At 42.1% G+C, this 25,480-nt stretch overlaps 1 long non-coding RNA gene across 1 annotated transcript; it reads right to left on the bottom strand.

Moving 5' to 3' along the window:
• On the bottom strand, positions 1–24,152 carry LOC121036220 (uncharacterized). The gene is made up of 3 exons (XR_005793283.1): positions 23,775–24,152; positions 20,554–20,623; positions 1–811 (listed from the first exon to the last, which is right to left on the bottom strand). It is a non-coding gene; the product is annotated as an uncharacterized LOC121036220 (long non-coding RNA).
• Positions 24,153–25,480: the final 1,328 nt, after the last annotated feature.

The raw sequence follows: 25,480 nt of genomic DNA, 5'->3' as shown, positions 1-25,480 counted from the left end.
TGAGCCCCCAGGCCCCCCACTAATATTTTTTTTTGTAAGAATCTTAGATGTTGGAATTATTTTAGTCAGTTGTATCAAGTAGGGCAGTCATAATGTGGTCATATGTGCTCATATGTGACCAGTTTACCATATAATCCCCATCCTCTGGCTACTGACCAAAGGCCAAGTGCTTCCTAAATATTACTTCATTGGATCCTCCCAGGAACCCTAGGAGGCAGGTGTTACTGTCTCCATTTTATAAACGGAAAACTGCATCTCAAAGAGGTTCATAACTTACCCAAGGTCACTTAACTCAAGCAGCAGTGTTAAGGGTCAAAAGGTCAAGTCTACCTGACTCCACAGGTGTGCCATTACCAGAACACCAGACTGCTTCCTTCCTCTTATGCCATTATGTTTTCTTGAGCAGATGTAGCCGGAACTTCTCCATTACTTGCCGTAGGGCAGAAGTAGTAATAATAATAATAATAGCACCAACTGTAGAACTTACTGTGTGCCAGGAACTTTCTTGAACACTGTATAATGTATTAAATAACTCATTCCTTGTAAAATCTTACAAGGTGGGGATCAAGCCTCATTTCTCGATGAGGAACGAAGACACGGAGAGGTTGAGAAACTGGCCCAAAGTCAGCCGGCGGGTTAGTAAGGGGGCGGGGCTGGGAATAAAAGCCAGGCAGCTGGGCTCCAGAGGCTGTGCAGTCCCCCACTAGGTCGGGGCAGTTTGTCAGAGAGGCAAATCACTTAGTGGAAATCCATTGCCCTGTTGAGATCGGTCCAAGCTCGCATTAGACACAGTTTGTGAAGGGTTGATGCCCTAGGAGGGAAAAATGCTAGTGAGTCAGTGACTCAAAACTCTAATCCTTGCTTTCCATGGTTTGATTGTCTGACACACCCAGTTTCAGGCAGGGTCATCGAGCTAAGGGCAGCCAGGCTTTCTTGTCTTTCCTCGGTGTACCAGTGGGAGCGGAAATTACAGCACGCCACGGGAGAGGAGTTGAAGAAGAGGCCAGCCCACAGAGCCACATGCCCGGCATCAAAAGAGCAGGTAGTTTTAATTTTCCCATTTCTTTTCTCACTTCTTAGTTGTGGCTCTGCTTTTTCAGAAAAGTGAAATTAGTTGTTTCGAATTCCTAGGCACCAGTGTTCTGCTGAGAACACTGGGAAATGAGGCTTCTTTTTGCACATGAAGTCATAGTTTAACCCAAACCAAAAACAAAACAAACAAACAAAAAAAAACAACAACCAACTTGAGAGTCTGTAGGGATCAGAGCTGGGTATTGTGTTACAGAAATTTTCCATTTCAGACACAAACTACATACAGCAGCATGTGGGCCAAAAAAGGCAGAGTGAGAATCCAGGGGGGCCTGAAGAAATAATATCTCCTCCTTTAATCCTGAGGAGTGTGGCCAGGTTCTCGGGGAGGGCTGTCCAGAAGTTCTGGATCAGATCACACTTCAATATCTGGGATTAGAATGATGATCATAGCGGCATCTCGGGGCATAACTTCAGAGAGCTCCCTAGGATGCTCCTGGGCAAGACGCTTAGCCTCTCAGTACCTCAGTTTCCAATATCTGAAGATAAGACAGACACTACAAAATTTGTTGAATGTCATAAAAGTGCTATACATAAGGCTATATAATAATGGTGTAATAAGGCTAGTTATATTACTACTGAACAGTACCTAACAGCTAGTGTTTACCGAAGCTTTATTACACTTGAGTCACTATGTTAAAGATTTCTAAACGCCATCTCACTTCATCCTTACAACTCAGATCAGTGGCATTATTTCCCGATTTTATACGTGAGGAAACTGCGGTTTGGAAAAGCTAAGTGACCAAACAAGGTCATAATCTTAGGTAGTAGACTTGGGTCTCAAATCTAAGTCGAGTCTGGCACCAGTGAACTGGTACCTTATCCTGCCTCCCCAAGGACAAGCTGACCTTGGCCCATACTGCTCTAGTCCTGGGTAGAATCTGGTGAGAATTCTCTAGATGGCCCTCAGAATAGGGGACATTACTTGTTTGATGAAGTCTGGTCCTTTGGCCTCTCATCCTGGCTCTTAGCAGCTTCCCTTCCAGGTTAACATGGAAGTCCCTACTTTTAAGAAATATTGAGCTGGTTTTCCAGGTAGATAGACTGGTCCTGGTCCCTTTGGGTCAGTTCTTTAGTGGGTAGTACCTGGAGCCCCGGGTTCTTAGAGTTCAATATCCTTGACCAGCAGCATCAGCACCACCAGGAAATGTAAGCAATGAGAGTCTGTGGCCCCGCCCAGATCTACTGAACCAGAAACCCCAAAGACTTGGCTCAGCGATCCGTCCTTTAACAAGCCCTGAAGCTGATTCTGAGCAGACAGTGCGAGAACCAAGAGCCTCTGGGGCAGATAAAAGAGGGAGTTAAATCAGGAATAGAGGCCTATGATTCTTAACAGCTGCTGGTGACTCATTCTCCCCAGCCATTCCCTTCTGGGTTTCTGTCCTTTTTAGGATGAAGGATTTGCTCGCATCCCATCCTGTGTGATAAATGTCATCAACAGTGTCTGTTCCTTTCTGAATCGACGTGCCTGAGGAGACTTTTAGCTTTATCCGCTCCCATGTGCGCCCATAGCCCACTTCTGTTCTGGGAACCACTTGCCCAATTTCCAGTCTGGGTGACTAGCTACAAGTTACTCTTCATGTCAGAAGAGAAAAATAAGGTTTATTCAAGCTGAGGTTCTAGGCTGAATTGAAGAATTGCAGAATTGGGGTAGCGTTCCAAACTTGCTTAGTTCTAAAGGCTCTGAACAGTGTGTTCCACTGTCCCCCCTGCACCCCACTACTTAATATTAATGGCACAAGGTGAAGCAATTAAAGCTGAAAATGGGGGAAATGATTGCTTTAATTTTTTAATGTGAGCTCTGCCTCTTGGGCTCCCTGACCCCACACGTCTCTCGATGGGAAAAAAAAAAACTGAATGGGCATTGCAGAAATAAGAAAAAAGAAAAAAAATTTCTTCCTTCTGGTTCCTTCCCCAGAGACTAGTGTAAAATGGGTCCCCAGTCCAACACAGATCTGCCTTTTAATAACCACGCAAGCCTCACTTTCAATAAGAAGTATTCCAAGTTTGCCGGTTTGTTATAAAAGCCTTTCGTGTTATCTGAGATGTCGCTTTTCCTAGTAGGAAATTTTATTCAACTCTGCCAGAAAATGGAAGCTTTGGTTATTGATGTGACCCATATTAGCATCGTTGGGGTGGGACATTTTCTTTTATCTCAGCAGAGATTCACTGACATGAAGTTCTGGTTTGAGAGGGTCCCTGAAGTATGTCTTACGTCTCTAAATGAGGTAAAATCAGAATTTAAAAAACGAAAACTCGGTTTCTGTTGCCAGAAACTGGTTTTGAGTTTCAAAAGAGTTTTTTTGCTCAGTACTTTATGTTTCTAATCCAGTCTTATTTGAATTCACTGTAGACTTACTGAAGAATGTCAGCCACGAGTAGGGGTTAGCAACGTGCAAATGAAGACGAGCTGAGGTGGGAGAGGAGACCCAGCCGAGAGATCTTTCCTGAGATGCTTTTGCAGAAGTGTTGCGGCTACAGCCTAAATCCAGGAAGGGAAAATGACGAAACTGGGACTCTACGTGGTCTTCCCTTTTGACACACACACCAAGTTTTCTGCCTCAAAGACCCTTGCCTTACAAACTGCATGTTGCTGCTATTAGGAGCCAACAATAAATATTGTTTATTGCAACATAAAAATTTGAATAAAAATTTTGGAAAAAGATAAGCCTGAGTCCAAAATCTGACTTGTCTCTTTATAGCTGTGTGCCCTGAGGCAAGTTACTTAACCTCTCTGAGACTGGTTCCTCCCCTATAAATTGGGGGAAAAAAACGATAACCATAGGGTTGCTATGAAGACTGATCTGGGTAACGTCCAATGCTGGCATTTAGTAGCTTTGTTATTATTATTATTTGCATCTTACACTCAGTTGGTACAAACAGTAAATTTATATGCTAAAACAAAAATTCCCCACTGCCCATATACATATATATGGGATATATATATATATATATATATGGATAAATAATTGTGTGTGTGTATTACATTTTCATTCCAATCAGCTCTGCGAAACAGTAATTTTTCTCTTCTTTTTCTTTCCTTAAATTTCACAGTGAACTCTACAGCCTTAATCCTGGCATCCTGAGTAATGCATCCAGGCTCAAGGTGGCAGGGGCCCACACTGCTAGGACCTGTTAGCAAAGTACGGCTTGTTGTATCTGTCTCTCCCGAGCCTAGTACAGTCCTGGCTTCATCATGGTGGTTGACTCACCCCATGTCAAGCTATGGATTCTTCAAGCTATACCCACAGCAAAAAAATATATATTTGAAATATTTTGTTCAAAAAGAATTTAATGATAATTTGATGTTCCTAATAAATTGTAATTCTGGTATTGAAAGAATGTATGTGCTCAAAAAGTCAAGAAATAAACTTTTAATATCAAAACATTATTATTTCTATGTGTTTTATAAATAAACTTTTTATTAAGGTCCCTCGCAAATTCAGGATTAAAAACGTGGGGAGTCTGTGCAAAAAGAGAATTTTAGAATGTGTTAGGACATAAGTACAGGCATTTCTTTTGAAAAACAAACAAAAACCACATACACGCACACGCTGACGTTTAGAAAGTGCCCCTGGTAGAGGGAGGCAGAGGGCAGCAGAGCATGCGCGATGGAAGCTGGTGGAGGAAGCGTTAGGTCATCTGCTCCACCCGCCGCAGTGAAATTATCCCCCATATGGCAGTTTATGTTTCTGCGGTTTCCTGAGGGCTTGGGCTCGTTTTAAGTAATTTTCTTCAAGGTCCTCTAAGTCAGTTTAAAATTATTTTGTGAACTATTCACGCTATCATACGCTCCAGCCAAATCTACCACAATCTAATAAGCATCTGGATATGCTCAATGCGACACAGCCTGGAGTCTCCTTTCCTTACATTTCAGCTCTCCACTCGGATCTCTTTGCCTCCCTGGTGTCTCAGTTTTTCCCAGGCACTGAGTGCACCCCCTCTTGCGACACCAATCCACCAGAGACTCGTTAAGATGCGTGTGTGTGTCTCCAAACAGAGATTTTATAAAATGAACTGAATATAAGGTGGTAGGAAGTAGGTCATTCTTGAAGGTTATAACTTTTTTGGTCTTTGCTTCATTTTCATTTCAGCCAGCATCAGGTATTTCTTGAAGCTCAATGATGAGAAAGACACTGAGCCATAGCTGTTCGGCCCTGGACTTTGCACAGATTTTCTCTCCCTCCTCTGCCTCAAGGTGATCATACCCACTCACTCACTCACATAAACATCTTTGTCCCCATCTGCTTTTTTTCTTTTTTCTTTTTTTTTCTTTTTTTTTTAACATTTAGTACTTGTTTAATGTTTTATTCTCTGAGGTCACAAAGTTGACTTAGAAGAGTTTTTCTCAAACTTCCCAGTTGAAAATAATCACCTGGGGCAAAAATACAGTTTCTTGGGCCTTCTGAGTCAGTTTAGCATTATTTAATGAAATTATATGTAATTATTTAAATATAAATAAAAGAAGGTTCACGTATTCCTTGGCATATATGTTCAGTAGGGCTAAGGAAGGCATTGTATATTTTATTTATTTTATTTTTAGGTGTATTTTTACCTTATTTTTAAAAACAGTTTTTAAATGTTTATTCATTTATCTTGAGAGAGAGAGAGTATGAGCAGGGGAGGGGCAGAGGGAGGACAGAGAGAATCCCAAGCAGGCTCCGTGCTGTCAGCTCAGAGCCCAACGTGGGGCTCTATCTCATGAACTGTGAGCCAAAATCAAGAGTCAGACTCTGAACCTACTGAGCCACCCAGGCGACCCAATTTATTTTTATTTTATTTATTTTATTTACATTTAATTTATTTCTTTTAGTTCTAACAGGTTTCTCATATGATTCTTGTCAATAGATACATTTAGGGAACACTTGAGGCGATGATCTCCCAAGTCACTTCCACCTTTAACACATTACACTTCAGACAATCCTGATGACTTTTCTCAGAGGCCTTCATTGATAAATGACATCAACCGTCTTCTGTAACTTCTGGCCCCCAAACGCTCTTCCCTCCTAAAATTCCATAGCAACTATCTGTATTCTTCAGCAGTGACCCATGCACTAATTTCTTCAACGCCTCAAACATTTGCTTAAACCTTTCATTTTATTGAGTGCTTTGAAATTTTTCGTCGTGCCTACTGAGGCTATGGCAGACTCCTCCAGAGGAAGGTAACGTTTCATATATTTCCATTTATTCTTCATTTGTGTTCACACAGTGTTTTGCTCTCAGATGAATAAGGTTTTGTTCCTAATTTAATTTTCCCTGTAAATGTATTTTGCTACATGCGTTAAGAGTATATCATTTCATTGCATACACCCAGAGGCATACGATTTAGGAACCCCAGTTTTATCCTCGCTGGTGCAGCTGTTAGGTACTCATATAACCCCCTAATCCTTTATAAAAACTTAACAGGACAGCTGCCTTGATAATACGCAGTTTCAATAACAGCCTCTGTTGAGGAAAATAATATCCCATTGTAGTGAGTCTCACAGATTAATGATGTTTCTGTGCAAAGAAATGTCTAATGGACAGGAGTCCCCTAAACTGGGAATGAAGCTAAACACTGAACAAAAGTCACCCTTAAAATTTCTGCCACGAGATGGAATTATATTCTTTGGATTTAGCAACTGCTGGTATCTTTGTTACATTAGTTGTTTAATGAGACTGTTTCAGTGTAGTGGAACAGCTCTTTAAAGTACTTTTAACAAGGATACTATTGTTAAAGAAAAACAGCTCTTTCATTTGAGCCATTAAAATTATAGGGGGAAAAAATGAAAAATTACTCCTGGCAGCATATTTTTGAGTTCAGCTGTGACTTCTCCAGTCTAATCACCAAAAAACTCTGCAAGGCACTTCTTGTTTGCACAGCAGTTTGATCTGGATTCTTGTAAAATTAACATAGGTTGGGGCGCCTGGGTGGCGCAGTCGGTTGAGCGTCCGACTTCAGCCAGGTCACGATCTCGCGGTCTGTGGGTTCGAGCCCCGCGTCAGGCTCTGGGCTGATGGCTCAGAGCCTGGAGCCTGTTTCCGATGCTGTGTCTCCCTCTCTCTCTCTGCCCCTCCCCCGTTCATGCTCTGTCTCTCTCTGTCCCAAAAATAAATAAACGTTGAAAAAAAAAATAAAAAATAAATAAAAAATAAATTTTTTTTAAATAAAAAATAAAAATAAAATAAAATTAACATAGGTTGACAAATTAAATTTAACACCACCACCCTCCAGGACATAGAAGGTAAAGGACATTAAAACAAACATGGGGAATGTTACTGGAATCGCACAGTATACAGTCAGATCCAGTAAAACAAAAATCTTACTTGTGAATACAATTGAGTGCAGAATATCAACCCGTAGGTGATATTAATTACTTTTTATATGCACCTACGTCATCCCTCATCCACCACTAAAACAGATGTCTTTATTTCCCCACAGATTTTTTTTTTTTTTTTTAACTGGAATTTACCAGAGACCTCTACTTGGTTCTCAGGTTAAGCAGGTCAGGGGTTTTGTGCTATCACAGTTTAAAATCTCTTTCAAGAGTTCATGAAATAAGCATCTTACATTGTTGGTGATTAATCACATTAGAAAGCTCAGTCTCTTTGAGCTGATCTTCAAACTGAATTTTTTTTTTTTTTAATCAAAAAGGCTCACAGGTAATTTGAAACTTATGTCCTAATAGAATTTAACAGGAAATACTCCTCAGCCTCGTCCAAGTTTGTTTAGAAGTACACATAGAAAGACTCAAAAATTTTAAATGAGAATCTCATCTTGGAAGCCTGACTTTAAAAGGAAAGGAAATATATGGTATGTAAATGTATTTAATCCAACACAAATTACTCTGTTTGGCAAACTGCTCAATTTAACAAGGGAAGTGAGGTGAGAATAAAGAGAGACATGGTTGCTCTGGTACCGCCTCACAAAGTCACCAAGTGAAGTGTGCTTTTGTCATTTTTGCCTGCCCTGCCTTCCTATTTCAGGGAATCCCAACAAAGAGACCCAGGCCCAGAGGGCCAGATGTTTCCTACCCCAGTTCCCTGGCAGTTCAGGCTGCCAGCCGCATCTGCCCGAGACTTTGAGCTTCGCTGAGGATTGCAAATGTGCAGGAGGCCCTTAGAGATTATGGCCAGTGCCCCCGAGGGAGGGTGGCATCCAGATGGGGCCGGTGGAACCACAGCTCGTATGTGTGACAGCATCTTGAACTGTTCTGTGGTGCCATCTTGGCTCTGTGTTATCTTTCCTGTTTCCTCCTGTGTTTCTCTTCAGCCTGCCTACCCATTCCGTCAACCATGCGACATCTTTCCAGTAAATCCTTTTCTGCTTATTAATGTCTGTGTGTGGAACCAAGAACCCTGACTACAAGGTTAATTCCAACCACTTAGGACCAGAAACTCCAGTGTATCCATGTGCCCACAGGTCCGTAGGGTTAGTGTCATTGATATTATTTAGATAAACTCTTCCTAGTCCAAATAAGATTTGAAATTAACACAGAAAGACACAATAAGATTTAAAAAAAAAATAGTGAGAAATAGGAGTCTGCAAACAAAGGTATGGGCGCATGAGCCAGGTTCCTAAATGTCCTATTTTATAATGAGAAATGGAACTTGTAGGCAAATGAGGGCATTCCTTTCAATGGATCCTCACACTCTCTTCCCTGCAGGAGACCTTTCTGGGGAGCCAAAACAGTCAGAGGCTTCCATGGGGAGGGTGAGGAATATGGAGTCTAAGCCAAGGAAACTGGGCTGTCTTCAGGGGGCAAGTCACAAATAATAGTCCCTGGGCTCCTCTGCCCTGGCTTTGCTGTGGCTGGTGAGTATCTGCTTTTGGCTCTGCAGTGTCTTTTAAGGCTCTTCTTTTAAAATGTAAATATATTTGGATGGGATAATATATTAAGCCATTAACTTTAGCAAAGTGTTTCCCAAACGTCAGTCATTCATGTACTACCCTCACAATCTTGCCATATTCATATACTGTCTGTTCTATTATATTTCTTTTTGATTCCTATATCCCTCCGATACTTTGGTTCTAAATAATTTACATGAATGTGAAAGCTTGTTATGCTATATGTTTTTTCACACTCGTGGAAATAAACCAGTAGTATTAAAACAAGTATACACCATCTTGCATTCTACAGAAAGTTTGTCAAGTGGACTAGGACCTTGTCGTTTAAAAAATTGTGCAAAGAAGTTAAAATTTTGGAGTTCTTAGTGTATCTTACCAAAATGCCTATATTGTACTCTAACCCTGCATTTATAGTTTGGCTGGGTGTAGGATTTGGGGTTGGACTCATGTCCTCTCAGATCTTTGAAAACATTTTCCCAACATCTATGGGCACCATACGTGATGTTGATGAGACGTGAGAAGTCAGTCTAATTCATATTCCTTGTAGGTTTCTTTTTTCTCCTCTGAATGTTCTTTTATTCTTTTAATCTTTGGTATTCTAAAATATCACAAGGTGGCTTAGTTGTTTTGTTTGTTTCTCTGGGCTTTTTGTTTGTTTGTTTTAAAGTTTATTTTTGAGGGAGGGAGAGAGAGAGAGAGTGTGTGTACGAAAGGGGGAGGGGCAGAGAGAGAGGGAGAGAGAAGATCCCAAGCAGGCTCCACACTGTCAGTGCAGAGCCCAACCCAGGACTTGAACTCATGAACTGCGAGAGATCATGACCTAAGCCAAAATCAAGAGGGACGCTTAAGTGAGCCACCCAGGCGCCCCCTTTTTGTTTGCTTTTAAATTCATTTTGCTGTACGTGAGCTCTTTTAATCTAAGTATTGTGACTTCTGAGCGCTAAGATTCTACTTTTGGATACTTAGTAAAAAGGGATACTTTTTTCCCCTTCAACTTGCTGTGCCGTTTCTGGGACACCTACGAGTTAGATATGGGACTTCCTGGATTGGGTCTCAGTGTTTGGCACCTGAATCAGTCAGAGTTTGATCAGGGAAACAAAAGCCCTTCTGTGTGTTTTCGGTAGGAAATGTTTTAATACAAGGAACAAACATTGGAAAGACTGGAAGAGGGCAAGTTTCTTGAACTGTTACTGAGTAGCTCAGTCTGCAGTCCCAGTGTGTGGGATTCTCTAGATGTTCAATTGAAAGCTGCTTCAAACTTCGCATGCAGCTTCTGCCTGTGCATCTGCTGGCGACTGCTCCGGAGAATAATGCCTCTTCTTTTCAACCTTCCAAACCACCAGCAGGCTCTAACCTGAAACCAGGTGGGGAGGGCAGTCTGGGAAATACAGTTCTTCTTTCTTTGTGATGCAGAAAAGCCCTTAGCAGGCGTGGCAGCGAGCAAGGTGACAGAAACAATCTAGCACAGAGCGACACCGGCTCTGTGCGTGTCCAAAATCCATCACATACTAGCTGTGACCTGGGGAAAATTTCTTAATTTCTTAATGCTTTAATCTCTCCAATGTAAAGAGAGAGACTAATATTACTAGCCACCTCATTGGTTTTCTGGGACAACTGCTTGAAATAATGCATGAAATGGGTGTGAATCAGTGCCTGACACAAAATCAGGGCTTTTTGTATATGTTGGCTATTGTAATTTTTTTAATGTTTATTTTTGAGGGGCGGGGGAGAGAGAGAGAGAGAGAGAGAGAGAGAGAGAGAGAGAGAGAGAATGAGCAGGGGAGGGGCAGAGAGAGAGGGAGACACAGAATCCGAAGCAGGTTCCAGGCTCTGAGCTGTCAGCATAGAGCCCGACACTGGGCTCGAACTCACGAACTGGAACTGGGAGATCATGACCTGAGCCGAAGTCAGACGCTTAACTGAGTGAGACATCCAGGCGCCCCATATGTTGGCTATTCTAATTTTTCTTATTACTGCTTAATTATCTTTTATCTTACATTTCCACCAAGGTCATTTTGCTCTAAATTTTGAAAAAAAAAAGTCTTCAATATTGTTTTCCAGTCTATCCATTTTTTTATAGCAGTAATAATTTCAATCACAAAGGGAAATTTATTAGATTGTTTTCTTTGTACAGTGTCTCCTTTTCTGTTATGAGTTTATTCTTTTTTAAAACATTTTTATTTTAATAAGATCTTGGGAAGATCAAGACTCCAAACCTTGGGTCTGTTTAGTTTGTCATTTTGCGCAGAAGCTGAAAGTATGGGGTCAAGAGGCTTGGTCGCCAACAGCGCTGGGGCTATTCTGCCCTTGGTGGGTCAAGTCGTAGTCTGAGTGCTTTCCTTTCATACTCTCACCCAATTGGGCTCCATTGTAAGACACAGGTAGTAGTATTGTCTTTGTTTTTAACGATGAGATAACAGGCTTAAGTCAAATGACTTAAGGGTTACACAGCTCATAACTGGTAGACATACATTAATCATAGATCTATTGGTGACAAAGTTCGATCCCTGACACTAGATGGAGCTCATCATGTGAAATGGCTGCACAGTACCCATAAGTATGGGTGTGTGCGCGTGCGTGCATGTGTGTGTGCGTGTGTGTGTGTGTGTGTGTGTGTGTGTGTATTCATTCAGTCCTTCTCTGATGAATATTTAGGCTTTTTTCAGAATTTGCTGCTATAAACAAGCCTTACACAGATATATGTGTACTGTGGGAAGTTTCTAATGCATCCTTCTATTATTGTCTAAAAGTTAAGTCCTAGAAGTGAATTTGCTAAGTCAAAAATTACCCACATTAAGACATTTTTATGATTTGACAAGCTGCCCTTAAAAAAGGGGGCTGTAGGGGCGCCTGGGTGGCTCAGTCAGTTAAGCGTCTGACTTCAGCTCAGGTCACGATCTCGCGGTCCGTGAGTTTGAGCCCCGCGTCGGGCTCTGGGCTGATGGCTCAGAGCCTGGAGCCTGCTTCCGATTCTGTGTCTCCCTCTCTCTCTGTCCTTCCCCCGTTCATGCTCTGTCTCTCTCTGTCTCAAAAATAAATAAACGTTAAAAAAAATTTTAAAAAAAAAAGGGGGTTGCAGCAGTTGGCACTTGTACCATCTCAGTGTGTGAAAGTAACCTGTTTCCCACTTGCCCACCAATACGTTGTGTTACCCTAACTTTGCCAATCTCATAAAAAAAGAAATGTCATCTTATTGTTTAACTTGCCTTTATTTTCATTTTTAGCGTGGCTAAACAGCTCTTCAAATGATTATAGGTTATTTATCTTTCTTCTTTTGTGAACCGCCAGTTCATTTTCTGCCTAGCTTTCTACTGAGACAGTGCCTCTGGCTGGTATGGATTTGTAAGTACTCTTTGGGGATAGTAACCTTTTGCCTGTCATTTATATTGCAAATATACTTTCCTGTTCACTGTTTCTATTTTTACCTTTCCTTGTATGTAAAAGGAGTTTTAAGTTATTTGGTTTTTAAGTATTAGTATTTATGTGGTCAAATCTATCCTAATTAACTTTTACATATATTTTTCCCTCCAGTGGATGAAAGAGTGAAACCAACATGTAAGTTGGCCCACGAAGAGTGTGATTTATGATCTGAGTTTCGAAAAGAATCAGACAACTCCACAATCTCTTGGCCCAATTTCAGGAAATGGATGCATTTAAGATGGTGAGCATTTTCACTTACACACTAAAGATTTACCCAAACCAACTTAAGATTGGGAAGGATTTCCAACCTTCCAACCCAGGTTAGGTTGAAAGCTACTAAGCCCACCCTTCTACCGTATGTCCTGCTTCAGACATGTGGTGTTAAAGTTGGAGTTGGAGTTCGATGTTAATGGAGGCCATTGGGATGGGTGCTGGTAGGTTATCCCTCTCCTTAAACCTTGAGCTTCCAAACTGGTGCCAGCTGCTGACATCACAAGACTTCTCTGCTGTTTCTCTAATGTGTTGTTCTGTGTTTCTATTTAAGGTTGCTCCCAGGATATATGGAAATTCAGGTCATAGCTGAGTAGAGATCAGATTCATAACAAGACAGTTCGCCAGGCAAATTTCCCCAGTGTTCGTGAGAGCTTGTGAGGCCTGGACTGCGGAGAATGATTCTAAATTGAAGCTCCAAGTTCAAGGAATGTGAATGAGGCATAGACTTTATTTTAGGGTAAAGTTTTAGTTCTTCCTGTTCCTGCCTTTCAATTAGAAGGATCGCTCTGGACTTTCCTCTTACCTTCCTTCTCCAGGGAATCAAATCTGCCACAGTCATGACTACCACAACTATCTCTACTCCTGCATTTTTTTCTTCTTAGGATATTCAGACAAATTTCTAAAAGGAAGCAGCCTTCTCTTTGAAGTCTGAATTCTTGGAAAGGAAGGATGCAAATACAAATTTTCTTTCCTTTAAAACACCACTTGGACCTCAACTTCTTTGAAGGTCTTCTTGAGCATCCATCTAGAACTTTTCTGTGGTATATTCAATTATCACTGTCCCTATAGCCTCATACATACATTGATGTGCTGGCTCCTTATTGGTTCATTTGCCCTATGAAAAGTTTGTCCTCCTCAGGGCAAAACTCATTTCTGTATCTATAGCACATAACACAGTGTGAAGCATATATTAGGCACTCTATAAATGTCTTTTTATTGGATCTGTGTTAGAATAATAGAAAATGTTTGATTCCAACATGCTGTTATGACCTTGGCTCGGGGAAAGTGGGAGTTAATAGCTTCTGATACAAATTTATATGAAAAATAGCAGTATCCCAGTGGGTATTAGGTTAGATAGTCATTCAAAAAGGAAAAATGGTGACCTTCAAATAATCCCTTTAGGGGAACAGCCAAAAACTGAGCATAACCAGACATGGTCAGAGAGCCTGTCTGCGAAATAGGAGAAAAAAATTTGGAGAGTGGGCTAAGCACACAGTGCAACCAAATAACACTTAGGCCATTGTATCCATTGACCAGCTTACTCAAATTTCATTGGTGAATCTTTTTTAAAAATCATATTAAATAATACGCTAATGAGATATAAAATCTGGCATGCCAAGAGTTACTTGAAGATATGAAATTCAATATACGGATTTAGATATCTCATTTAGATATCTCAAAGGAATGTTTTACATGCCAAACCTTCTTATAGTGTGCCTTTTCTAAAAATGATCAAAATGTGTTGCAGCAATTTTAGAGAAGGGCTATGCTATCAATAGAAGTCATTTAAGCCCATGTTTTGAACAGACATTTGCTAATTAATTCCAGAAATTAAACAAGTACCTAGATTTGTGTAACGTACATCCAGGAATAGTTCAGATAACGGATTTTTCTTCCTGCACAACTGATCTAATGCCTTTCTCATATTAAAATTCTTTCCATGCATTGCACACATGTATACACGCACACAACTTGTAAATTATTTTAGGTTTACTGCAATTACGTTAAAACACTTGTTGCCCCCAAATGCCTGAAGATTTATAGTATGAAAGTCTCATCGGTTTAAAATGCTGCCTCTTTGCCTTTCAGACTATTGGGCAGTAAAAAATGGGATTATAGGAACAGTCTCTGCATTTTCTGGAAAGTCTCCACAGGATAAGCCCCTCCTTAACTTCACTACCTGGCGGAGTCTTGGGCACAGATAGAATACTTATGGACTCTGGCTCCCCTGACTATGTGCTTAGTGAGGACTATGGGTAGGTATAAGAATGGCCAGATGACTTTTTGGAAGTAGGAAAACAGCATTATATTGCTTCTGAAATGGTTTTTCTCTTACTAGAAAACTGACAGGGCTGGAGAATCCAGTCCCATATTGGGAATTCATTTCAAGAAATGATGGTGTGCTCACTGGCTCCGTAGAAGAACCTGTGACAGGACTCACCGGGGCTTTGTTACTTGGTCACTGTGTCACATGCATCAGAGAATGCATGGGGTTGTCTCTTGTTTCAGCACTTGACTGTTTTATTTAGTGTTTGTTTTTCATTCCATGAAGTCTGTGTTTGAGCTACATTTGACATTGATAATGCTTCTTGGAATTATGGGCCATTTTGGTTTTCTGGCCTCGTTAAGAGGGAGTCCATGTTTGAATCATAAGCTTATTTTCTTCCCATCCCGCCTTACCTGAACGCATTTGGTGGGCAACCCAAGGGTGACTTTTGCTATTTGGTTGTTTGTTTTGTGGCTTCTAAAAAGTGAGCCTAGGGGCACCTGGGTGGCTCAGGAGGTTAAGCGTCCGACTTCGGCTCAGGTCATGATCTCGAGGTTCATGAGTTTGAGCCCGGTGTCGGGCGGCCTTCTCATCTTTAAAAAGGGACAAAAATGGGCAACAAAGTGACGCAGCTTCCTACTGAAAGCATGAGACCATTGATGCCTAATTTCTTTCAGTGCTTTCCTGTTGGGGCCAGAAGTTCTTCGCCATTACTTGTGAGTGTGGTTCTTCAGGGCCTTAGAGCTCCCCAGGTGTGGGTCCCAACTGACAAGTAAACCCATGTGGGCCATGACGCTGCATGCTTTCTTTACCAGCACTTCCAGTCACGCCTTGGTGCTTGGTGCTCGGTGCAATTAGCTCTTTCCTTTGAATAGTCCTGCCCTGGGCTGCTTTCTCCTTGTCACAGTGAGCAAGCATTATTCTTTCCTTTTTATGGGAGAAATAGAGCAGAGAGGAGTGAAATAACCCCAGAGGTGAAAAAATAAAAATTATCCATGCTTGGAACGGGACGTCCTAATTCTGTCAGTCATCCCGATGACTATTTCTGTGGAATATAGGAGGGAAACCAGCGTGTCTCCCAGGAAAACTGCCCTTTCAGTCCAGGGCCTCAGGGAAGATCTTTGATGCATTCTTCTTCCTTGTTGTGCCCTCTCTTCATTACACATAGCCTTTCATGAAGCTTACAAGAAGGGACATGAGCACAGGCGCCCAGTTCGCAACAACCTGGGTGAGTAACCCTGGGCAGGGCAGCCGGGAGGGGACTCCGGGAGGGGCAGGAGGATGAGAATGATCCCACGATTCAGAGCCAACTTGCAGCTCTCCCAGAGTCCTTGACCATTGTTTTGTGAACTTAAGAAGAGGTGCCGATCTGTCCCTCACTCTTCCGCCTTTTGCTTGTAATGTCACCAACGCACACAGTTCCATCTGACTCACTGCCATGTTTCTGTAACCTTGGGCAATCATGTCACCTTTAAGGACTTTTGTTTGTTTACAAAGGGAGGATAATAGTCATGACCGCCTGCTCGCTGGAGCGCACGTTAGTGACAGGTGTGGCAAAGCTGAGTGTCAGTGCCGGATTTGGTGGCAGCTGGACAAGAGAACTCAGAGGTGCTTGCCTCCAATTTTCCAGCTGAGTGGGCTTCTTCTCCAGAAAATATCGATGCCCACCCTCTCCAATCTTATAACAACCTTGGACTTTCGTTCCTGAGATCTTTGTAGCGGTTTCTCACTCCTCCCAGTTCACACGCCTGAGAGGTAGGGAAAGTGGCTCAAGAGAAATAAAAACCGTATGTGTATTTTCTTTTTAATTTTTTAAAAATGTTTATTTTTGAGAGAGATAGAGAGAGCATGAGCACGGAAGGCGCAGAGAGAGACACACACACAGAATCCAAAGCAGGCTCCAGGCTCTGAACTGTCAGCACAGAGCCCAATGCAGGGCTCAAACTCACAAACTGTGAGATTGTGACCTGAGCCAAAGTCGGACGCTCAACCGACTGAGCCATTGAGGTGCCCCTTTTTTTTTTATTTTTTTTTTTTTTTTTTTTTTTACTGTTTATTTACTTTTGACGGAGAGGGAGAGACAGAGCATGAGTGGAGGAGGGGCAGAGAGAGGGGGAGACACAGAATCGGAAGCAGGCTCCAGGCTCTGAGCTGTCAGCACAGAGCCTGATGCGGGGCTCGAACTCACGAGCTGTGAGATCATGACCTGAGCTGAAGTCGGACGCTCAACCCACTGAGCCACCCAGGCGCCCCCCAATGTATTTTCTTTTGAAAAGAACTGTCGATCTTAACTTTTCTAGTTTTTCCTAGAAGATGGAATATTACAACTAGAGGAGACCATAAAAAAGAATACATGCCGACCTCCTTATCTCCATTAAAAAAAAAAAAGAAAAAAGAAGAAAGATAATTGAGGCCAAGAGAGCTGAAGTGATCTGCTCAGTGTGGCACCGTCAGCTGCAGCAGTAACAGAATCAGACAAAACCAGTCTCCTATCTGCTGTGCTCTTCTGTTACTGACCGTCCAGAGAGCAAGGTACCTTCAACGCACCGTTCCCTCCACACCATAGGTTGATACTTCTCGTCCTTTCTTTAGCCATCCCTGGCAATGACAAAGTCTTTTTCTTTTTTTAAAATCACTCTCTCTACAGGGGCACCTGGGTGGCTCAGTGGGTTAAGCGTCCAACTCTTTATTTATCATGACACTCAGGTCTTGATCTCACAGTTCTTGAGTTCGGGCTCTGCATTGACAGCGTGGAGCCTGCTTGGGATTCTCTCTCTCCTTCTTTCTGTCTGCTTCTCCCCCACTCTCTCACACTCTCTTAAAATAAATAAATTTAAAAAAAAAGATAAATCACTTTCTCTACAAAATCTCCAGTCATCTACCAATTTATTACCATCACTGAATATTTATTGAGAACTCGTAATCTTCAGACTACTGTACAAATAATTAAAAGTACACACACACACACACACACACACACACACAGACCCAAACAGGGGACTCTAAGGAGGCTGTGGTTTGGCTCACTTGATAAATGAAAAACCTTCAAGATTATTTAATCTTGTCTCGAAAATAGTGCCTAATATGTTTCTCGGAAACAGTGACTCTAGTAGAACTGAGGATGACCCATTGATGACCCATCAATGAACGTTTGTGGTTATTCACAGGGAAGATGCAGAGAGTAAAGAATCAAAACTGAGTCACCACCAAGAAGTTCAAAACCCACAGAGCAAAATACTGGTGGAGTCAGGACCAGAATGCCTCTGTTGGGCTATGTTTTATGTTCTATTGTTTGGACTACGAGTTACCAAAACAGCTACATTCTATAATAATACCTCTTATCGAGGGCTTTTCCATCTTGCAGAGAGAAACAAAATGAGATGAATTTTTGAAGTGAACAGTCAGATTTCGGGAAGTCTAGCCATTGGTTCTTCCCTATACTCAGGATTCCGGTCCAGGAAATAAAGCTAAATTTTGTGGAATACATATACTTGAACTTGAGGGCAAATCTTTTCAGGATTGAAGGATGGACCTTCTTCGGGTCATAGAGAACCTACCATCTGTTCCTTCACTGCAACATCCTTGCTTGGCCTCTGTGTGGTCTCTGGGGTTTTTTTGTTTGTTTGTTTGCTTGTTTTTGTTTTTGTTTTGCAACTTGTTCACTTACTAACCACAAGCTTCCAGCTGCTTATACTGTGAAATCTAATGAGATTACAATAAAGCAGGCCCCATGCACAGCCGTCATTATGCAGAAAGACACAAGAGCCTCAGCTAAACACACCATAAAGGGTTTATCTTAAGATATGAATCCTTGAAAACATCAGCTCAGCGATGACAAAAAGTTCTGCGTACAGTTCTCCGCAGGAAATATTTTTGATATTGTTTTGACTTTAGGAAAAGAAAAACAACTAGACTTTGTGGGGGTTACCTAAGTGCACAGTGAAACTGCAAATTCAGACTGAATCCTGTCCTCCAAATACAGAATTCTTATGTGGAAACAATCTCATTTTCATTTTGCTTTCTGGGAAACCCTCCAAGGCACCGTGAACTGCCAGCTTTTTGTGACCTTCAGTTTCCTAACTGCTCCCAAGGGAAACTTGACCTTGGAACTGTGGAGAGGAGGGGAACAAGTTGGCGTGGAGCAGGGCAGAGGTTTCATTCTCTCTGTTTGCTCATTTCCCAGAGCATATGGGTTCTCCTGCACCCTTAGAGCCTCTGAGGGCAAGGAGATGGGGACAAAAAGTGCAATGCAAATGCACATTAACCCCAATGCAAGGACACATACAAGACTGTCACATGGGATGGAAACTCAGATGGCCAGCTGGGAGCAGTTCCCAGTGAAGCATTAGGAATAAGAAAACATTCGGCCACCTGCAGATGCACAACTGATACAGGGCTCCCTGACTCCTCAGAGCATCGTAGGACCGAAATGAAGTTCATAAGGCACAAGAAAGCTTCCTGTAACGTTAGCTGGCTTCCATAGGTATCGGGGACACACCCATGACAGATTCCCGATCTGAAGAAGGACTTTCTTGGGTTTCCTATCATTTGGCAACTTCTTGACTCACAAGATACCATCTGGTCATAGAGTTAACCAAGAGAGGAACTGTGTATATCAAGAGACGCTATGGGGGCCCTGTAGCCCCTACCTACATATACTGTCCTATAGGCATATAGCCAATGAGAGGAGAGTGGTTTCTTAGCTTTTTCCCAGCAAGAATTCCTTCCATCTCTTTCTTTGCTTATGGGCACATGGGTTGAACAAATTTGCCTTTAAGGAGGCAGATTTTATTAAGTATCAAGTAGTATCTTCATTTCCATTACTCAATGAAAATCTAATTAGAGTAACATTGCCACACTGACCTGATAGAATCTCCGCCCAAAGCAAAGCGATCAACATTTGAGTAGGTCTCTGAAGCCTGAGAACAGGCTATGTAGTCAGTTGGCATTTTTAATTTCTGAAAATAGCTTGTATTGTCCCATCCCCACCATTTGTAAGCCTGAAGGATCCAGGGAACTGCTTGTTTGTTAGAAAAAAAAGAGAGCAAAGAATTTGGAGTCCTAAGCCTATAGGACTTGTTAGCAGAGTGATTCTGAGACAGCACTCACCTTTATGGAGTCTTAGGTTCCTTATCTGAAAGGATGTCGTTTTACCATGACACCCTTCTTACAGGGTTATGATGAGATTAAGTAAAACCAGACTAGGAACTTTCGACATATTCAGCTTTCCCAAAGAGAGAAATTTGCAGAAATAAAAAATCTGGGTACAATAAGTGAAAAAATTTGTCTCTGTGTTACATTTAAATCAAACAAATAAACAAAACAATGTTCACAAACCAGGAGATAGGACAATTTTCTTTTTCACAGTTTCAGAAAGGGATGGAAAAACTGATGTAAGGGCAATTGTGTGTGTGTGTGTGTGTGTGTGTGTGTGTGTGTGTGTTTTCTTGTTACTTTCCTGGAGGAGAGGAAAACCACTGTGATGTTGAGTGTTATGCCTGTATGGGATCAAGAATGCCTGGCTGAGGGAGTCATAAATATGTGCCCTGAGGATCCAAGCTAATAATTTACAAAGGACTCGTACTCTTTTACCCTTAGAATACAAATAGTATAGACACTGCTGAGTATTTTTCCCAAAACAGAGTGCCAAAGAACATGGGTTTTGGCCAGGCAGACCCCAACTCAAATTTCACCTCATCTTACTACCTGTCCAATATACGAGAACTGAGCAAATTGCGTAAGTTTCTTATAAGGATTAGATTTTTTAAAAGGTAGATAAAAAGGCAGGAGTTCATTTCCTGCACGTCATAGGCACTGGTTAAAGGTGAAATGTTGTTATGCGTCCTCATATTTCAGCTTCAACTTTTCCTCTTTATCCTAATGTTTTAGTTAGCAAAAATGATAGCATGTGAATGCAATTCTTGTGGGGTCAGCTGCATCAGGAAAGGGTACTTACTCAGCGGCCTTGGCAATGAGATCTCTATTTGTAATGCCTTTGCTATCACACGCTTAAGTATGAGGTGGGTCTGGAAAGAGAAGAAATTCTTTGTTCAAAGATATTCAGCCAACCACATTTCACCATGGCACTTCTTTATCTTGATCTTGTAAATGCTCAGGAATTGTGGCTGCTTTGGAATTTCTGCCAGACAGCTAATGGAAGTTTTAGGATGTATCCAAACAAAAGCAAAATGGAGGTTGGGAGAAAAGGGAGATTTGTTGCTGTGCCTTACTGGTTCACTGCTTGAATGACAGCTGTAAGCCATTTGGACTCCAAGCCGACATGGGCCTCTTTGGGCTGCAGATACTGGGAACCTCGATATGATAGATTGTTGAAGGTTCCTCTTGCTTTAAGCCTCTTTCTGCCCAAATCCCTTGGATTTAGATGAGTAGAGATTAGCTAAGGTGAAGTGAAATTGTAATTATTAATTTTAGTTCCCAGAGAAGGACTGGAATGGTGTCATTTGTTTCCCTGGAAATAGTTCAAATGTTGTACTTAAGTTGGGGCTCATGTGTTTGAGTCTCTGGAATAGAAAGGGGGAGAGATCTAGCCTGAAAATTCCCTCGGTTTACTTAAGAAATATCCAGGGCTGGGGGCACCTGGGTGGCTCAGTCGGTTGGGCGGCCGACTTCGGCTCATGTCACGATCTCACGGTCCATGAGTTGAGCCCTGCGTCGGGCTCTGTGCTGACAGTTCAGAGCCTGGAGCCTCTTTAGTTTCTGTGTCTCTCCCTCGCTCTCTGCTCCTCCCCCACTCGCACTCTGTCTCTGTCTCTCCCTCTCAAAAATAAATAAACATTAAAAGAAAGAAAGAAAGAATGAAAGAAAGGAAAAAAAAAAAAAAAGAAATATCCGGGACTGGAAAGACTGCAGTGACTGTCACTCCTGGGACTGGGAACACTTCCCTCTGCTCCCAGCCCGTTCTCTTTACTTGCTCTTGCAGAAGGTCTAGTCTAGTCCATGCTGCCATTTTGGTAATAGTGGTACCCAGCTGGCCTCGGGCATGGCACATCCAAGGGCCAGTGGAAAACCTCTGACTTTGTTAGTCAGCCTTGCTTTCCTAGGTGACTGCCCTCTCAACACCCACACACCCACAATTTATGTTCCTGCATGTGCTTAACTCTATGACTGCCTTGGAAAAGCATTGGATAGGGAATGAGGCAGGATTTGGTAGAATCCTGGCTCAGCTTATGACTGAGTAAACATGGGCAAATTAATTAACTTCTGGGTTCAGGGCACCTGGGTGGCTCAGTCGGATGAGCGTCTGACCTCAGCCCAGGTCATGATATCACAGTTTGTGGGTTCGGGCCCCATGTCAGGCTAACTGCCCACTTTGGATGCTCTGTCCCCCTCTCTTCTGCCCCTCTCCCACATATTCTCTCTCTCTCTCTCTCTCTCTCTCTCTCTCAAAAATAAATAAACATTGAATTAACTTCTGAGTTCTCATTTCCTGACTTGTAAAAGGACTAGTACTGTCTATCTAGTTTAGTCAATCCCGAGAATAACCTCCCCCTACCTAATATCCAATATGCATGAAATGGGAAGAAAAGCTGGATATATTCTCAAGGGCCACCAGTGTTTTGGCCTATTCCAGATGCTGCAAAGAAAGGACAGATAAGACCTATCTGTTTCTAAGGCAGCCTAAGGGATTATGGGTAAATCTGGCCAATGCATTGGAATGCTCTGGCACACTTTCCCCAGTTCCAAACCACCTCCATCACATGCATTATCTACAAACATTCTCTGGAAACCAGCCAGACACACACTTAACATTTTACAGAGTTAATATCTTCACAGAAATGTATCAGTTACCATAATTCTTCACCACATTCCTGGGAGTTAGCCACAGACTCAGCCCAAATCACACATGGGATTTGTGTCCAGGCCACCCTCTTGCAGTGGCTTACACTCCTGCATCTAGTTAACTTCCCGAGCCACATAAAAATTCCGGCCACAAACCGCACCAAAGGGGATTCACTTCAGTTCCATAAATGATTGACAAAAATACTGTCAAACATTACCTTGTTGAATAAATTGCCCGATCCCTCTCCTAAAGGGAGTTCAGAAAAATAGGGCTTCTCTTTCACCATACTTCTAAAAGTGGAAGAGCTAGGAACCATTGCACAGACCTGTCAAGTATATGGGTAACAATATGACAACATTTCTGGAGGGGTTGTATTCAGATCTAAATGTTTATTTAAAATAACATATTTTTGGAATGTGTAGACTTGAAAGAAAAATTACATGTTTTTTGGTGATTACTTAATAATCTTATCCCCCCTCAAGAATCACTCGCTAACTTGTTCTTTACTCAATTTTTTCTCTCTAGACCTCCAGAAGTAAGGGAAGCTTCTTCAAAATCACAAGCTCTTATGCCTGAGGTGACATCAGCTATTCAGTTTGTTCATGAGTCTCGTTCGTGTTCATTTATTGTTGAGCTAGGAAGGAGCCCGTGGCATTTACTACTCTGTGTAGGATAAAAATGTCTCTGGTCAGCTATCACTGCAGAGAACAGTTATCTTCTACATTGCCTTGTGTCTCTTCTATAGAGATAGGCATGGGCTTTAGCGGTCTTCTGTCAAAGTTAGGAAACAGCCTTTCGTCAGTAAATGATTGACCTGGCCAGCCTGGGTGATAAGCTTAGGTAAACAGACTTGATTCTGCTCCAGCAATTTGAAGACTTTTAACTCCTTAGGTTCCAGAGCCGAATAATGCACATGGCTTTCTGGGAAATCCTATCGCTCGAGTTTGAAAGCTTTTTGCATAGACAGTGTGTTCCTCAGATTTATAATGCAAACTGTCCTGGTATATCTTGAAAGTGGAAAGAACTTATGCCAGCAAAATCTGGAACAAAACCATGTTTGAAGAGTCATAACTAATGGAAGAATTTCATGAAATCACAAATACAATTTTTATGACGAAAGATAGAAAACTTTCTAAACCTTTGAAATATGTAGAGGAAACACAACAATTTTCAAAAGGGAAAGAAGATGGAAGAAAAATACAAACCACTTTGCAGAACACGTTGGTGGACGAATGATTGAATTCTCTCAACATGCACCCACAACTAACACATCTCCTTCAGTAGACCATCATCAGAGACTCTCTGGCTACAAGGCTGGGCAAAATGCCTGTTTTGTGATCTTGAGAGAAAGGCCCATGACCAGACAGATCGCCTACCTTGATTGCTGCTTTTGGAATCTGGACTCTTCTCTCAACTTCCTTCCTGACTCAGCAGTGGCGTCCCACGACTGTTCCAATCCTGGCCCAAGAGTTTGGGACGATGGTAAGAAGCATCAACACAGGATTTCACTTTTTCTCAAGCACAAAATCAAGGTGTTCCCCTCCATTTCCTTTCCCGCTTTCACTGGCCCCTGCGGACAGTGGTCACGAGCTGCAACTTGCTTGCAAGCAGGTATGTTGACAGATGTGAAGGAGGGAACCTGTGCTGGTTTCAGCTGCCTGGTCTGGCCAATCATTACAGACCATTCCAGGCTCTCAGTCCTGCTCAAGCCCAACCAGCGATCTGGATGACAGAATCAGATAGCAGCACTGCAGGGGAAGAAAGCAGATTTGTTAGCTATTGACTATCCAGAAAAGCAGTGACCTTTCAACAGGATCTGTGAAGTAGACAGGTATATATGGGAGAAAAATACATTTTATTTCACTTCTTTTTCCTGTAGCAATCTCAGAATGCAATTTCAAGGTCATTTTAACAAATCTCTCATTTAATAGAATTTCTTCTATTGAATTTCTGTCTGGTGAGAATCATCTGGAAATTCCTTGAACAAATATGGCTGCCACTTACTTGAACCTTGAAATTTTATTCCTATTTTATAGATGAGGGAACAGAAGTTCAAAGGGGTAATAGTCATGCAAGGAGTAGGTGCTTAAATCAGGATTCGAACTCACTATTCTAAAACCAGTACCAATGTCCAATGTCCATACACTTTCCATAGTACTCTGTGGTAGACTGAAGAGGCCCCAAAGATGTCTATGTCTGAATTCTTAGAACCTGTGAATATGTCACCTTTCGTGGTAAAAGGGACTCTGCAGATGGATCAAGTTAAGAATTTGGAGATGGAGATTGATTATCTTGGGTTGTCCATGTGGGCCCAGTATATCACAGGGGGCCTTAGAAGATGCTAGGATCAAAGGACACGTGGTGACAGGAGTGGAGTCAGAGAGAGATTGAAGATGCCACGCTACTGGCTTTGAAGAAGTCAGGAAGGGCCCCTGGCCAAAGAAGGTGGCTTTTAGAAGCTGAAAAGGCAAGGAAATGAGCTTTCCTCTAGAACCTCCAGAAAGAACACTGCCCTGCTGGCCCATTTTAGACTTCTGACTGTAGACTTGAAAGGTAATACATTTGTATTGTGTTGCTGTAAGCCACTGAGCTTGTGATAACTTATAGCAGCAATGGAAAACTGGGAGAACCAGAAATATTCTGCCTGATGGTGAGCTCTACCTTCTCGAAACGACAACTCATGGGTCTAGTTCCTCTTTGAACATCAGGCATTCAGGGGGGCAGTTGCAAATGATGGGGAAGGACCCTGGGAGGAGACTCAGAGACCAGTTCCAGCACTGCCTTAGACCAGTCATTTATCTCTGGCTTTTAGTTTTCTCTCTTGTAATATTAGCACCTGGACAAATGTTCTTTGGTCCCTTCTACGTCTAAATTCCTAAGATTCTCGGTTAAGCGTCCAACTGTGGCTCAGGTCATGATCTCATGGTTCGTGGTTTTGAGCCCCACATCAGGCTCTGTGCTGACAGCGTGGAGCCTGGAGCCTGTTTCAGGTCCTGTGTTTCCCTCTTTCTCTCTGTCTCTCCCTCACTTGTGTTCTCTTTCTCTCTCTCTCAAAAATAGGTAAACTTAAAAAAATTAAAAA

The sequence above is a fragment of the Herpailurus yagouaroundi genome, unplaced genomic scaffold (genome assembly GCF_014898765.1).
Source record: "Herpailurus yagouaroundi ecotype Mexico unplaced genomic scaffold, PumYag 162, whole genome shotgun sequence".
Taxonomy (NCBI): Eukaryota; Metazoa; Chordata; class Mammalia; order Carnivora; family Felidae; genus Herpailurus; species Herpailurus yagouaroundi.
The sequence above is the reverse complement of the archived record's forward strand: the minus strand, read 5'-3'. Positions and strand labels throughout refer to the sequence as shown.